This window comes from Panthera onca, chromosome B1 (genome assembly GCF_046562875.1).
Source record: "Panthera onca isolate mPanOnc1 chromosome B1, mPanOnc1 haplotype 2, whole genome shotgun sequence".
In the NCBI taxonomy this organism is placed as follows: Eukaryota; Metazoa; Chordata; class Mammalia; order Carnivora; family Felidae; genus Panthera; species Panthera onca.
In genome coordinates, this window is record NC_138342.1 from 196,356,767 (window position 1) to 196,370,832 (window position 14,066).

Below are 14,066 nucleotides of genomic sequence, written 5' to 3' on the forward strand. Positions count from 1 at the left end.
AGTTACTCAGACTTTGAGCAAGTTACTTAAACTCTCTGTGCTTCAGTTTTCTCATCTGTAAAATGAGTATAATGACAATAAAGCCCAGGGTTGTGAGATGGAGTCCATTATCTTCTGTGTACCTGGCACATGGTACATATAAGTAAGTGATAGGTACCTGCTATTATGCTCATCCGAGGCACTGTACTCTCTTGGCCACGTGTTCTCATGGCCACAGTGAGTTCATCTAGGGGTGGGCACATGACCTGAGCTGATGAGTCTGAGTCATTCTTTGAGTCACTGGGCATGAGCCAATCCCTGTGTGGTAGAGACCCCATGGATCCGAGATGAATGAGTGGTAGGAGCCATGTCCTCTGTCATTTTTTGGAAGCTGTTCTGCTCCAGGAAAGAATAAAGCCAACATAAAATATGACGAGAGTTTTTTCTTTGCTTCCATAGTTTCTGAGATCCAGCTGTAAGTGTGCCCACCCTTCAACTATATCGGTGATTTTCTCCTAACAATTCCTCCTTTTTACCTCATCTCTTTCAGATCACTCGACCATCACTTAGACTATTTAATCCTATATGTGACTGTCACATGCAGCCACTCTGTGAACTATCGAAATCTTTTGTCGCACAGAAACGAGGGACACAATTTATCTTTCAACTTTCATTTACCCATTACAGCATTCTTTTCAGTCGAGAGTTAATAGCACACATTAGCAAACAATGTGCTAAGAAAGCACTTCCTGGGTACATCCCAGGTTTCTGGGTTATCTAAATCTCAAGATATTTTAACCATTAATAAAAGTTCAGAGATAACATTCTGGAACGAAATTACTAGGCCTTGCATAGTTAGGATTCCTTTCAACAAGAAGCTTAGGCTATTCTAATACAGAGTTGGGGCGGCAGTTACCACGTGACTGTGTTAGAAAAAGGCAAGAAGTAGCAATCAACAGCTGGGTATATTATATCATCGCAGTGCATCATGATAGCATATGGCAATATATAATTATAAACTATATAATTAAAATATATAAATATCACTCACAGACTCACACTATGATTTATTTATAAGTTACATTAGATGGTAAAACTCCCTAGACAAAGCACAAGTAGCCTGCTTGCCATTCAGAAAATGTGTGTTGAACCAAACATATTTCCCCCAGACATCCACACATCTGTTTCTAACTTATTAGTCTGCAGCATCCTCACTAATTAATCTAGTGGCAATATCAGATCCCAGTCACTGTATCACCCCTGAATTTGCCAGATGTTCAGTATGCTGAGCGCCAAATGACCCTTTCTCCCTCTCAGGTGGTATCTACATTGCTTTCACGGGTGACATTTCTCTTGGATGAGGAAGCCTACGATGAAAATTTAGAACGCCCCCAAAGCAATCACAGCTTCCCCTTGATATCACAATGTCCACCACCATTTTGAAATGTAAAACCCGAGGCAATTCGAGCTACACAACATTTAAATCACGTCTGTAACAAACACAGCGGTGATGTTTTACCATGTGTTGCTACAGAGCCACGTACAATTCAAGTATCCATTTTCTTCAAGTTGCTTTCGATAGGAAAGAAATTTAGGTGGTTCCACGATGAAGTTCAGTGTTGGAGCTCACAGATACACGATGAACCCCGGGACCTGGGCGATGGTGTTTGCCCTCGTTCAGAGGACAGGCGTCGTGGGGAGAGAGTAGGATGCCAGGGGCAGGGGATCGGGGAAGCACTGGGCGGGCACAGTTTGGGTTGTGGACACAGGCAGATTTCTATTAACTGCCACTTACCAGCTAAACGTCTGAGTAATTACTGAAGCTTGGAAGCTTCATTTATCACAACTATGTGTTGTGTAATAATAGTATCACAGGAGATTGTTCGGAATTAAAGAATAGAAACATTTTTTAAGTGCCTAACCCAATGCCTAGTGTATAGGAAGTTCTCAATTAATGTTAAAATCCAGAAGACACCAAAATAAACTGGAAAACAATCAGGAGAATAGAAAACAGGAAGAGAAAAGAGGAAGACTGAAACGTCAGTGGTGTGGTTGGCTACAGAAATTCACAGGCCTGGTTATTTCTAATCCACTTTAGTGGTACGAGAATATAAATAAGGAAAAACTGTCATGGAAAATTTGCCGTCCACAACAGGCTGGCGATTGTCCTGCTATTTTGAGGCCGCTGACCCTATTATCGGAGGCCGACCGCTTTTATTTACAACTCATATATACCCTCTTCCTTTACAGATACTCATTCAAATCCCCAAAGCAAAGTCTTTTCTTTGCTGCCTAAAAATAATTACAGAACACAGACAAAGCCCATGGGAACTGCACTTCTGATGTTCTTTTCACAGCGACAATAGGCTCCTGGGCTTGTCTCTTCCTGTGTTTCTTTCTGGTGTTTTCTGTCGGCCATTCCTCTGAGCCACAAGGCTCCTTGTGGCTGATTGTAGGGTCAGCGTAAGCCCATCTCGCCTTGCCTTCTGCTACGTCCATTTAGTTCCACAAAAGCTTCCCACCCCTTCCTGGAGCCATGACTGGGAAGTGAGGATTGGAAATGGTTGCCATGGAGCCACTTCAGATTCTGCAACACGTGGAAACCATATATTGACTTAAGACATTTAGAGCTTATGTCGTATGGCCAGGCCTTTGGAGAAACATTTAAGTTACCCCCTGGCCTCTCCTTCCCTCTGATGGTGTACTTTGTAAAATGGAAGCCACCACAATAATGAGTTGGAAAAGCTACTGAAATGGGACCGTAAGGGCAAGCCATGGTTATCAGCGTTTTGTTAAACCTCCTACACCAGAGTGAGAGGATTTTTCAACTGTTTGTAGCTGTGCTGGTCAAAAGCTAATTAATAGGATTAAGCTGCAGAGTTTCGCTTTTCCCAGGGGGCAAACTAAAACAACATTTAGAGAGATACCCCATATCTAATCTTAAATTAGTCTTGTGCTACCACGTTTCTGTCTCAGCTTTGGAGTGGCTTTGGAAGACATCAACAGAGTTAAGTCTATGGCACTCCCCTAAAGGGCTGTTCCAGATTGGTAACAAAATCATGAAAAGGCAAATAGCATATTCTCTGAGAGTAAGAAAGCCAAATATAGGACATTTCTGAAGGTTCAAACTGTCTTAAGAATACAAATGTTTAAAAAATGTACTGTAAGAAACAGGCCTGAGTTTAACAAGCGTAATTGAATTCATTATCTTCATAAAAATATTTACTAAGTCAATCCCATGAAATGCTTTTTTATGCTAACGACATAGTTTTTTTAATAATTAAAAAATACCACAATATTATATAATGTACTGGAAATTCTTACCCTACTTATTATGCTATAATTTTCCTTACTTATTTTGTTCTTTCATGAAAAGATTTGCTATGAAACTAACAGTAGAAACAATAGGGGTTGAAAAATGTTTGTTGAGAGAAGGGCTGAGGAGCCAGTGGAAACATTTCGCATTATTTCCATCGTTTCAAATATTTTACGACATTATCACTGCTAAAATTACTATGAAATGTAATCCAGTCCCATCTCTTCATAAAAACGTAACTGCTCATCAGCAACAATTTTAGGAGTTGTTCTAAGTCTCTTTAGGAGTTACTCTGTCATTTGGAATAAAAAAACGCCTTTTTTTTTTTTTTAAATTTTAAAAAGGTGCTGTACTATTGCGTTACACTAAACGTGTAGCTCAAATTATAAACTTTCACTTTATTCTATCACTAAGAAACAAGACTGACTTATTATTTCTTGTCTCTACCATTCAACATAATCAATAATTACTAATTTGCATTCATGTCAACCTTGGCACTATGGACATGTGAGCTGGATAAGTCTTTGTTGTGGGGCTTGACTATGCATCGTAAGACATCTAGTAGCATTTTCGCCTCTACCCATCAGAGACCAGTGGCACCCTCCTGGGTATGACAAACAAAAATGTCTGCAGACACAGCCAAATGTCCCCTAAGGGGAAAGCGCAAAGTCACTCTCCCTGTTGGTTGAAAACCACAAATTAATATGTATAGCTGAGGATATACAAAGATTGAAAACTCCCAGTGTACCCAAATCATAAGTAATTTTAATCTACCAAATTTTATGTAAAATTACATAATTAAGGAAAAAAAGTAGAGAGCACCAATTTAAGGTCAACAAAAATTGTATTCAGTGTTAACATTTTCATTTTGAAATTTAATACAGCATAGAAAATGCTGAATATAGATTATCCAAATGAAAAGATAGGATTTTACCTCCATTTATATTGAATGAAAAGTCCAATAAACTTTACATATTAAAGTTGCAACATGTGATCATTTTGGACGTATATATACACCCATAAAACCGCCACCACAATCAAGATTTCAATTATACTAGAAACTTTCCTTGAAAATTTTCTCTTTGTAATCTGTCCCTCTGAATTTCTAATCCCAGGCAATCACTGATCTGCCTTCTGTCCCTATAGCTGAGTTTGAAATTTCTAGAACTTTATATACATGGAATCATATTGTATAGACTCTGCCTGAATTCTTTCAGGCAGAATAATGATTTTTAAATGTATCCATAGGACTGTGTATATCAATAACCACTTATTTTTTTGCTGAGTAATATCCTTGGTATGGATATGCTAAGTTCTGTTTTGTTTTGTTTTTTTTTAATCGGTTTCCCTGCCAATAAACCTTTGGGTTTTCTCCAGTTTGGGATATTACAAATACAGCTAATGTGAACATTTGTATACGAGTCTTTGAACATAAAGTTTTGTTTCTCTAGGATAGACACCTAAGAGTGAAACGAGTGGATCAGGTGGGAGGTGTCTGTTAAACTTTTCAGGAAACTTTCAGTTCTCCAATGTGATTCTACCTTTTCACATTCCCTCCAGCAGTAGAGGGCATTTAAGTGGTTCTACATTCTCACCTCCATTTTGCATGGTCAAAAACACACAAGAGCTTCAAGAACTCATCACGGATGGTTTTCACCAGAAGAAATGTTAGAGCAAGTCCTCCCTTCAAGTGGAAGGAAATGATACCAGAGAGGAACATGGATTTACACAAAGGAACAAAAAACACCAGTTATGGGAACAACATAGATTAAAATAGGGTTTTTTTCTTTACCCTGTAAGTCTCTTTAAAAGATAACAGACTGCTTGTAGCCAGAAGAATAACAATGTAATGAGATAAATAGCATATACAGCAGAAAAAAGGTGGGACAAATTTGGGAGAGAAGAAATGGAAGTATTTTAAAATTCTTACGGTGTATATGTAGTAATATAATATTATCTGAAGTAGACCATAATAAATTAAAGATGTACAATTTAAACCCTAAGGTGACCACGAAAATAACATTATATAGTGTTATAAAAAGAAAAATGATGGAATTATAAAGAATACTTCATTCATACAAAAACGAAGGAAAAGAGGGGAAAAAGGAATAGATGAGACAAGTGGACAATAAACAACAAGACAGTTGACTTAAACCCAAATGTCCCAGCCCAAAATGTCAGAAAAAGAGAGAGAGGGAGACTCCCTAGGTCAGATATTAAATTCTGACAAAGCCGAGTAAAAAATGAATAGCTTCCTTTCCAAAGGAGTCCCAAGTTCTAAACTGAAAGGAGCTGCTTCTCTTTGCCAGAGGCCACAATCAGCAAAATCATTAGTCACAAAGATTTACAGCTCAAAGGGAGCATTGCACTTGTGATGTCCCAGAGGTATAGAGAGCTTCAGCTCCCTGGGAAGAGCCTCCAAGCCTGCTGGGTTGGAACCTGCTTACAGGGTGATACTTCTTACGATACCCAACTGAAATGTCCACATGGAGTGCCCCAGTGGGATACAGACTGTATCTGATACTCAGTGTCTGAGAACTTTTAAGGCTTTCCCTTGGGTGGTGGAAGTCTGAAAAAACAACAAACAAACAAACAAAAACAGTCTTTCCAGGACTTCCAGAGGGACTGAGTGTTGCAAATCCATCCACATACTCCCAAGAAACATTATTCACAGAGCAAGCTCTTGAGATTTTTTGGGCTTTATCAGCCATATCTGTGAGCCAAGGTGTGATATTTTCAAAGTCAGCGCTATTGTGACTAAGGCTTCTGACTTTTCAACCAGCAGGACATCAGGAGTATATGGAAGACTTTTAAAACAAGAGTACAGAGTCATTTGCGTTATGATCTGATAGTCCCACTGGTGGTAAATGATGAGGGAGTGTCTCACTGTATATGCACTTCTGCATATGCAAGAATTCCCCATCAAAAGAATCTCTTCTGACACACATAGAACAGAGGAATGCAACCACACAGACCATCAACTACAGGTGTAAAAGCACTACAGTAGACTGAGTAGCCCAGAAGTCCTCACCCAGAAGGTCTCCGTGCTTCCTTTCGCTACTGCAAACCTTGCCCAAACTTTATCAGTTCACTTTGGGGGTTGTCTTCCCCCGTGGGAACAGATCGCATTGTGACTCTGCCCCCTATAATCAACAAAACTACAAAAACGTCCCTCCACACAGTGACCCAGCATTCAACACATAGCTTTGTAACCTTAGTCTTTAAGTTAGAGAACTTAATTAATTTTTAACATAATACCAACATATTTGATTCATATTTACTTTACCACCCTTTGTTTTCCATTTAACCAATCCATTTTGTGTACCCTTTTCTTTCTTGCCTCTTTCGTAAGAAATATTTTACTATGATCCCATTTTGTTCTATTAAATTGTTAAACTTTTACTACTCTTTTAGTAATCACCATAATGACATGTGATTTTGACATATTACAATCTAAAAAATAAATCACAGCTTTTACTCCTCCTATTTATGCTTGAACCTTAGGACACTTTAATTCAACATACCCCCTCAACTTTTATAACATCATTGTTGTGCATTTTCTTTTATTATTAATTTTTAGAAACTGCTTATTTTCCATCAGCTGTATTTCCATTTTGTTTGCCTTTGTGGAAGAGCAGCTTAAGACCACCCAGTGGTTGTTCCTACCTTCCCAGTGGCCTGAGCAGTGGCAGCTGCAGACCTGACTGCCCCGGTCTTCAGTAGGAAGTGCCCAACAGGCACAGAGGGCACCTGCCCGCCTTCAGACGGGTCTGTGACTTCAGGTTGAGCAGCAGTGAACCCAGGCGCTGGAGCAGCCCGTTCACCCTGAAATCCCTCTTTGGTCACAGCCTTTTTGGCAGCAGGCTGTTCTTCCTTTTCATTCTCTTCAGGGTCTCTGTAGAGTAGAGATCAGGACGACCGCCCAGGGGTGTTCACCGGAAATGGTGCCACGCATGCGCAGAACTTCCGGGGGGGGGGGGCGGGAGGGGCCAGCATCCACCACATCAGACCCACTGAGTGAGCTCCCTTGTTGTCGCAAGGGATGGCAATGTCCACACAGAGCAGAGGAGAGTGTTAGACAGAACGAGGGCAGACAGGTTAAGGTAAGATGCCTCTGTGAGAGGCTGGTGGTCAGCCCAAGGATCGGTAACGACCAGAAGGCTGCCTGGACCTGGTTAGAGAAGGTTCCAGGAGTCGGGCAGCCGGCAGTAGGAGTGATTCTAGTAGCAGCAGCAAACTTCAGCACAGCTCGCTGGCCATGACTCCTGGATGAGATGACACGCTCATCAGCCGGGTTTGCAATGGCAACAAGGCACGAGCTACCAGCAGAAGCTCCCAGGTTCTCTTCAGATTTGTGATGTAGAACCCATCACGTTTCCTTTTGTAGATGTACTGTTCCATTGGAAGTCAAGGTTGGTGCCGCCTAAACGGGCTCCTGCTGCAAGGAATTTGAGGACACCCTCCTGCTTCACTTACGGGACATCAATGGCTCCAGACTTCGTGAAAGTTTCCCTTTAAGTTTTAAGGAGAATGCAGAACAATACCATATGGACCCCTCCCTGGGTAGCTCGAAAAGGTTTCATGCATTTTAACTCTGAATTGTTATTTACATCAACAAGACACTACCACTGTTGTTTTGTTTACAGTCAATATTCATTCATATTTTCCTGTATATCTTTAAAATGTATTTTTTACTTTTTTCCCTGCGAGGATACATTTTCTTCTACCTAACGAACACCATTCAGGAGCACTTCTTTCGACGATCTCAGTATTTCCTCTGAAGACATGTGTATTTCGCTGTTTTTATAGGATCTTTTGCTGATTAATGGGTTCTGGATTGGTAACTATCTTTGTGCACTTTAACTATGCAATTCTGTTATCTTAGGATTTCTATCATTACTCTCTAGAAGCCAGCCAGCTGTGTGTCTCCTTGTCCCTTTGAAGGTAAGGTTTCTTTCCTTCAGGTTGCTTAACTATTGTTTTCACTGTCTTTGCTGTTTGGGTGGTTTCTTGTTTGTTTGTTTTGGATTTGGGGTTTTCTCTGTATTTATCTTGCCTGTGTTGTAGAACTTCCTTAATCTGCTGTTCAATGGTTTGTAGAGGTCTTGCCATTATCTCTTCAACTATGGCTTCTGCCTTATTTTTCCCTTCACTCCTTTAGGGACTCCAATTACATGCACATTAGACCTTTTCTTGTCTCACAAACCTTCTAAAAAAAACCGTACTATTTTTAATGTTTTTTTGTTCTCTCTGTACTTCACCTTCAAATTTTGCATTAACATGTCAATTTCAGTAGTCTTGGCTCCCGCTGTCTTCATTCTTCAAAGACCTTTTATTTAAAACAACATTTTAATAATTTTTCTTCAGTTCTAGCAGTCTGTTTCTTCCCTTTTAGAGATGGCGGCTCTCTGCCCAAATCTCCATTTTTTCGTCTGTTTCTAGTATTGTCATATACTAATCACAATTATCGTGAGGTCCTTGTCAGATGGCATTATCTCTGTCAACTGCGAGCTTGTTTCTATGAACACCATTTTATCTCTTTTACTTATTTTATCTATTTTACTTTATTTCTAGTCTTGATATTAGTCTTGAAGTGTCGTAGTAATTTTTATTAAATGCTAATTATTCTGGAGTAAAAAACTACAGAGACTTACGGCAATGATTCATTCCTGCAGACAGTATTAACCTTTCTCTTACTGTGCTAAAACAACAGAGGCTTAACAAGAACTGTGAGTCATGGTTGCCTTGCAGCCCCATTATTGCTGTTGTACTTCTAGTGGGATGTGGACTCAACCAAGAGGTCTGGGCACTCTCTGTGACCCCCTTCTAGTTTCAGGTCCTAAATTGCAATCATTGTCTTACAAGACTGTTGATAGCTTTGCCACGCTTTTGAATCTCCTGCCTCACAGGGCCCAGAATTTGGCAAATATTTTCAGGGGAAAATTAACCACGTGCTTGGAGATGCCAAAGTCTACCAGAACTCCATCCTCCCCTGTGGCTGAGAGCTTAGGTTCTGAGCCCAATGCACCTGCCTCCTCAACTGACCTCACAGTGAAAGCCACTGCAAAAATGATTCCACCTTTGAGGAGTTCAAAACCATCCATGTGCTTCTTCGGGCCTGACCATAGGCTATTCCAAAAGCTTTCCCCGACAGCCCCTCCGGCTGGCTATCCTCCTCACATATTTAAATACCGATCCCAGGGCCTTTGTTCCTAGATCTCCTTATCTTAGGCCTTCTGCCAAGATCTTTTTCAGGCATCTCTGCCAAGCTTTCCTTAGCAGAGGAAGAAGGGGAAAGCAAGACACTTTTCCCTACTGTGACTCGGTACCCAGTGCTTTTCTGCTCCTAGCATTTCCCCCTCACTTTATCCTAACCACCATGGTCCATAAACTGTGGGAGCCTTTTGTTCAGGGCTCCTTCCGCTGTGGGATGGCCCCACCTGCACGGATCCACCTAACCTTCAAACGGTGCATCATTCCATGGAGGCAAATGGAATCAAGGAGTCAGCTCTTCTCTGGGTTTAGCCTCCTGTTCATACCACCTCAGTAAGTGATTAAGGTTTAACTCTCATTTTTGGCTTGTTGCTGTAATCAGTTATTCCATACCTGACAGCTTGCCTTCTCTTCGGCTCAGCTGAACTCCTGACAATTCTTCCTCTGCTCCCTTTCCCCAGTTTTTGTTATCTCTTGACTGCCATTAAACATTATCCTTCTGTATTTTATCCCGAGTTTACAGTTATTTTCGGCAAAAGTGCTGTTCCATTGCTATCTAATCTATCCTACCCAGAAGTGTAATTTCCACCTACTGCCTTTCAATTAAACATCCTGAAAGTCCCACAAAATGCTTCTGATTACACTTCTTCATTAACTGAACTTAGTTACATCGTGAAAACTAGCTTCAAGTGTGTATGGGAAATAGAAAGTCCTGTGACTGAGAATACTGTCATCTTAGATTCTGCTAGTAAGGATAAGGCAACTACCAGCCCCATCCACACGTTCCCATTTCTTCCCTGGTTCCATGTTGCTTTTGCCATCTGCCTTGCTTGATGCTATCTGCTTTGTCTAACACTGGCTGAACTGATTATGTAAAGTATGTTGAGTTTCTATTCACACAGTAGGTGCCTGCAGTTGGTGGCATGGTCAGAGACTAGATAGCTGATGAATTACCAACACTTATGAGTTGGGGTGGCTTAAAACAAAGAACATGTTCATAGTGAAGGGTGGGTGCATGTCTTGCAAATGAAAAATACATTGGACTAAGTCAATGTCTTTTTCCAATTTTATAAATACTGTGTGGTTGAAAGTTCCAATGGTTGATGTGTCCCTGAAAATGGTGTAATTTTGACTTTTTTTTTCTTAAAGTTTATTTATTTATTTTGAGAGAGAAAGAGAGAAAAAGAGAGAGTGAGCTGGGGAGGGGCAGAGAGAGAGGAGGGGGAGGGAGGGAGAGAGGGAGGGAGGGAGAGAATCTCAAGCAGGCTCCATGCTGTCAGCATGGAGCCTGATGCGGGGCTCATTCTCATGAACCGTGAGACCATGACCTGAGCCGAAATCAAGAATCCTACGCTAAACTGACTGAGCCACCCAGGTGCCCCGATTTTGACTTTTTTAATTGACTTTTTTCTTATTGTGTAGATGGCTCTAAAAAAAGACTGCAGAAATTAATTTTGATGGAAGAATCATCCTAATTTCAGAGTTATTTTTGTATCACTGTAACTTAATATGTATTTGTTTGTATGTCTTGGGTGCGGAGAGGAGAAAAAAAAGGATTAAGTTATATAAGTCACTCATGTTTCTCAGAGCGTGTGACCAAAATGTAACAGAATAATTTGTAGGTTTTACAATTTTGTATTTTAATGTGACTTTCATTCCTGATGACATATAAATCTAATAGATTCTACCAATGAGTTGATTAGAACAGTACCCTTTTCAATTTTAACTAATATTCTTAAAAGATATACTATAAATAACTTCCAAATCATGTGTCTATAGGATCCTCTGTCAAAAAGCTCATCCTCTTAAAGTACCTAAAATGTTCTCCGGCACCTCTCTGTCATATGTAGGTATTATATAGATTACACACACGTTCTGTGTACGTGTTACAATATCTACTCCTTAGTAAATGGTAGAGGTTCTGATCCTACGTAAGAACAAAATGCATTATGTCAGGGCCGAATAAAGGAACAGAAAGTATACCACTCATTTTGCTAGGGATAATTTCATATAAAGAATTATGAGCCAGATATTGAAGAAGAGAAATGCAATCAAGGGAACAGTGGGGTATCACAGAGACTGTAATTTCACAAGGCAACTACCAGCAGCTATTTCTAGGTTCTGGAGAGAAGAAAGAAAACTTAGAAATTTGAAGGGGCTGAGACCCAGATCTCTGAGGTGGTCACCCCACTGGGCTGGTGCTGGTGCCTCAGAAGCTTAGAGAAGAGGCCCATGGAGCTGGGTTTGAGACCTTAAAAGAGGGTGAGGCAGCCAGCTGTGCTGATGTTCCTTAGGGAACATGTTGAGGATGATTCTCCAAGGGCTGAACCTACTTTCAATTTGCCCTTGCTGGGGAAGGGGCATTGCTGGTGATTCCCACAGGGCCGAAGACAAACAGGAATGAACAGTTCCCTCCTTCTCCAGCCTACCACTGTCTCTCTACCACCCCCTACTGGCCCAAGGGAAATGTGGTTCCCAGAGTGCCAACCTCAGCATCACAAAGCAGAGTGCAGGAGGCAGGAGTTGAAACACAGAAAATGGCTTAATAACTAGCACAAAGGTCTACATATGCTACCAAATGAAACGTTGGATTATACATTTTCTGATAGCTCCATATTCACTCTGTAGGATTTTATTTTGATGCAGGATATTATTAAGATAATTAAATGTGGACAGAATAAAATGAATTTGAAACCACGTCCCCTAAATTTCAAGTGGGTATCTATTCTCATTATGAAAAACTGGGCTAAAAAACAGAAAAGCTAAAGCAGGTTTAAATTATGACGCGAATTGCTTGTGAACACATATATCCTGTACTTTAAAAAAAATTTTTTTTAATGTTTATTTATTTTTGAGACAGAGAGAGACAGAGCATGAACGGGGAGGGTCAGAGTGAGAGGGAGACACAGAATCTGAAGCAGGCTCCAGGCTCCAAGCTGTCAGCACAGAGCCGGACACGGGGCTCGAACTCACGGACCGTGAGATCATGACCTGAGCCAAAGTCAGAAGCTCAACCGACTGAGCCACCCAGGGGCCGCTATCCTGTACTTTCTGAGACAGTCTTGATTTCAAAAATAAAGCTTTAGCTTGAAATTTCATTCTTGTAAGCATGTAATTTTTAATGTATATCATGTAACTATTTTTTATTTTTTAATATTTATTCACTTTTGAGAGAGAGAGAGGGAGAGAGAGAGAGTATGTGTGTGTGAGCACAGGAAGGGCAGAGAGAGAGAGAGAGAGACAGAATCCAAAGCAGGCTCCAGGCTCTGAGTTGTCAACACAAAGCCCGACGTGGGGCTTGAGCCCATAAACCAAGGTCATGACCTGAGCCAAAGTCAGACACTTAACTGACTGAGCCACTCACGCAACCCTATAACTATTTAAATATTTTTTTTTCTTTTTTTCTTATAACACACGTGTGCTCCAGGTGAGGGCCTATGCTGTGTGTGTGTGGGGGTGTCTATGTGTGTGTGGATGTATATGCCAAGTGGTTTTAATATATATCTAGAAAAGTAACATAATCTTGATTGAGATTTTGGATTGAAACAAAGTAGATTATTCTAACGGAGACTCTAGCTTAAATTTTCTCTGGCCTCTGGCACTGATTCTTAAAAAGTGGAACCACAACTTTTAATGGAGAGAAGTGAGGATGACATTTGGCTGATTCAGGAATACATTTTGGTTAGATTCCACCTCATTCTGGAAGAAAAAAAGAACGTTCAAGCAAATAATATAAATGAACTAAAAATATAACTTCAGTTGTCATAGGCAACCCTTTCCTTCCAAGTAGAAGAAAGGATAAGGATAAGAAACATATGGAAGAAAAGGACACATGATCTGAAAGTATGCACAAGAGAAATCTAAGAATAACATGAACACATATGCTCTATGCAACTAATCAAGCAAATTACCAGCCAGAAAAGCTCAGTGTCCCTCAATGAATTCTCATTTACTTCTAAGAGTAGTTTCTATAGACTCATTTACCTTCCAGCTGGCAATGACTAGGTAAAATAAAAACTGTTAGGAACAAAGCATAAGAAGAGTGTTTGAGTAATTCCAGTGAGGCAGAGCAGTGCTAATCACTCCTCTGCAGTTCTAAAAACCCAATCTCGTAAAAGGAAAGAAACCTATCTTAGTGACTAAATCACTGAATGTATGCTAGCATGTATAACAGAAATCATACACACACAGTTTTTTTTGCCACCCTTTGCAGAATCTAAGCCTAAAATTATATGTTTATTGATTTTAAATCTGTACTTTTGTAAACTTTCCTATATCCCCAGTAGGTTTCCATTATAAATATCCACTGATGTGCTATGTATAGTGCTACTTAACTTTCTTAAGTAACTGCTTTAAATCAGCAAGTTTTTTTTGTTTTTGTTTTTTTTTTACTTTGTTTCATTTGATTTTTTTTTCTTTGACTTTGTTTTAATGTTAGAAGCACAGGAAAGCCAAACTCAGATGTTTGAAATACAAAACCTAGATGGGACCATTTTAATGATAATATAAACTCCAAAGTGCTCATCCTACCATTTAAAATGAAAAACAATTTGAGACT

At 40.1% G+C, this 14,066-nt stretch overlaps 1 pseudogene; it reads right to left on the reverse strand.

Annotated features, from left to right (window-relative positions):
- LOC132693171 (small ribosomal subunit protein uS2-like) overlaps positions 1–8,962 on the reverse strand; it is a 48,736-nt pseudogene extending 39,774 nt beyond the window's left edge.
- Between the last annotated feature and the right edge of the window lie 5,104 nt (positions 8,963–14,066).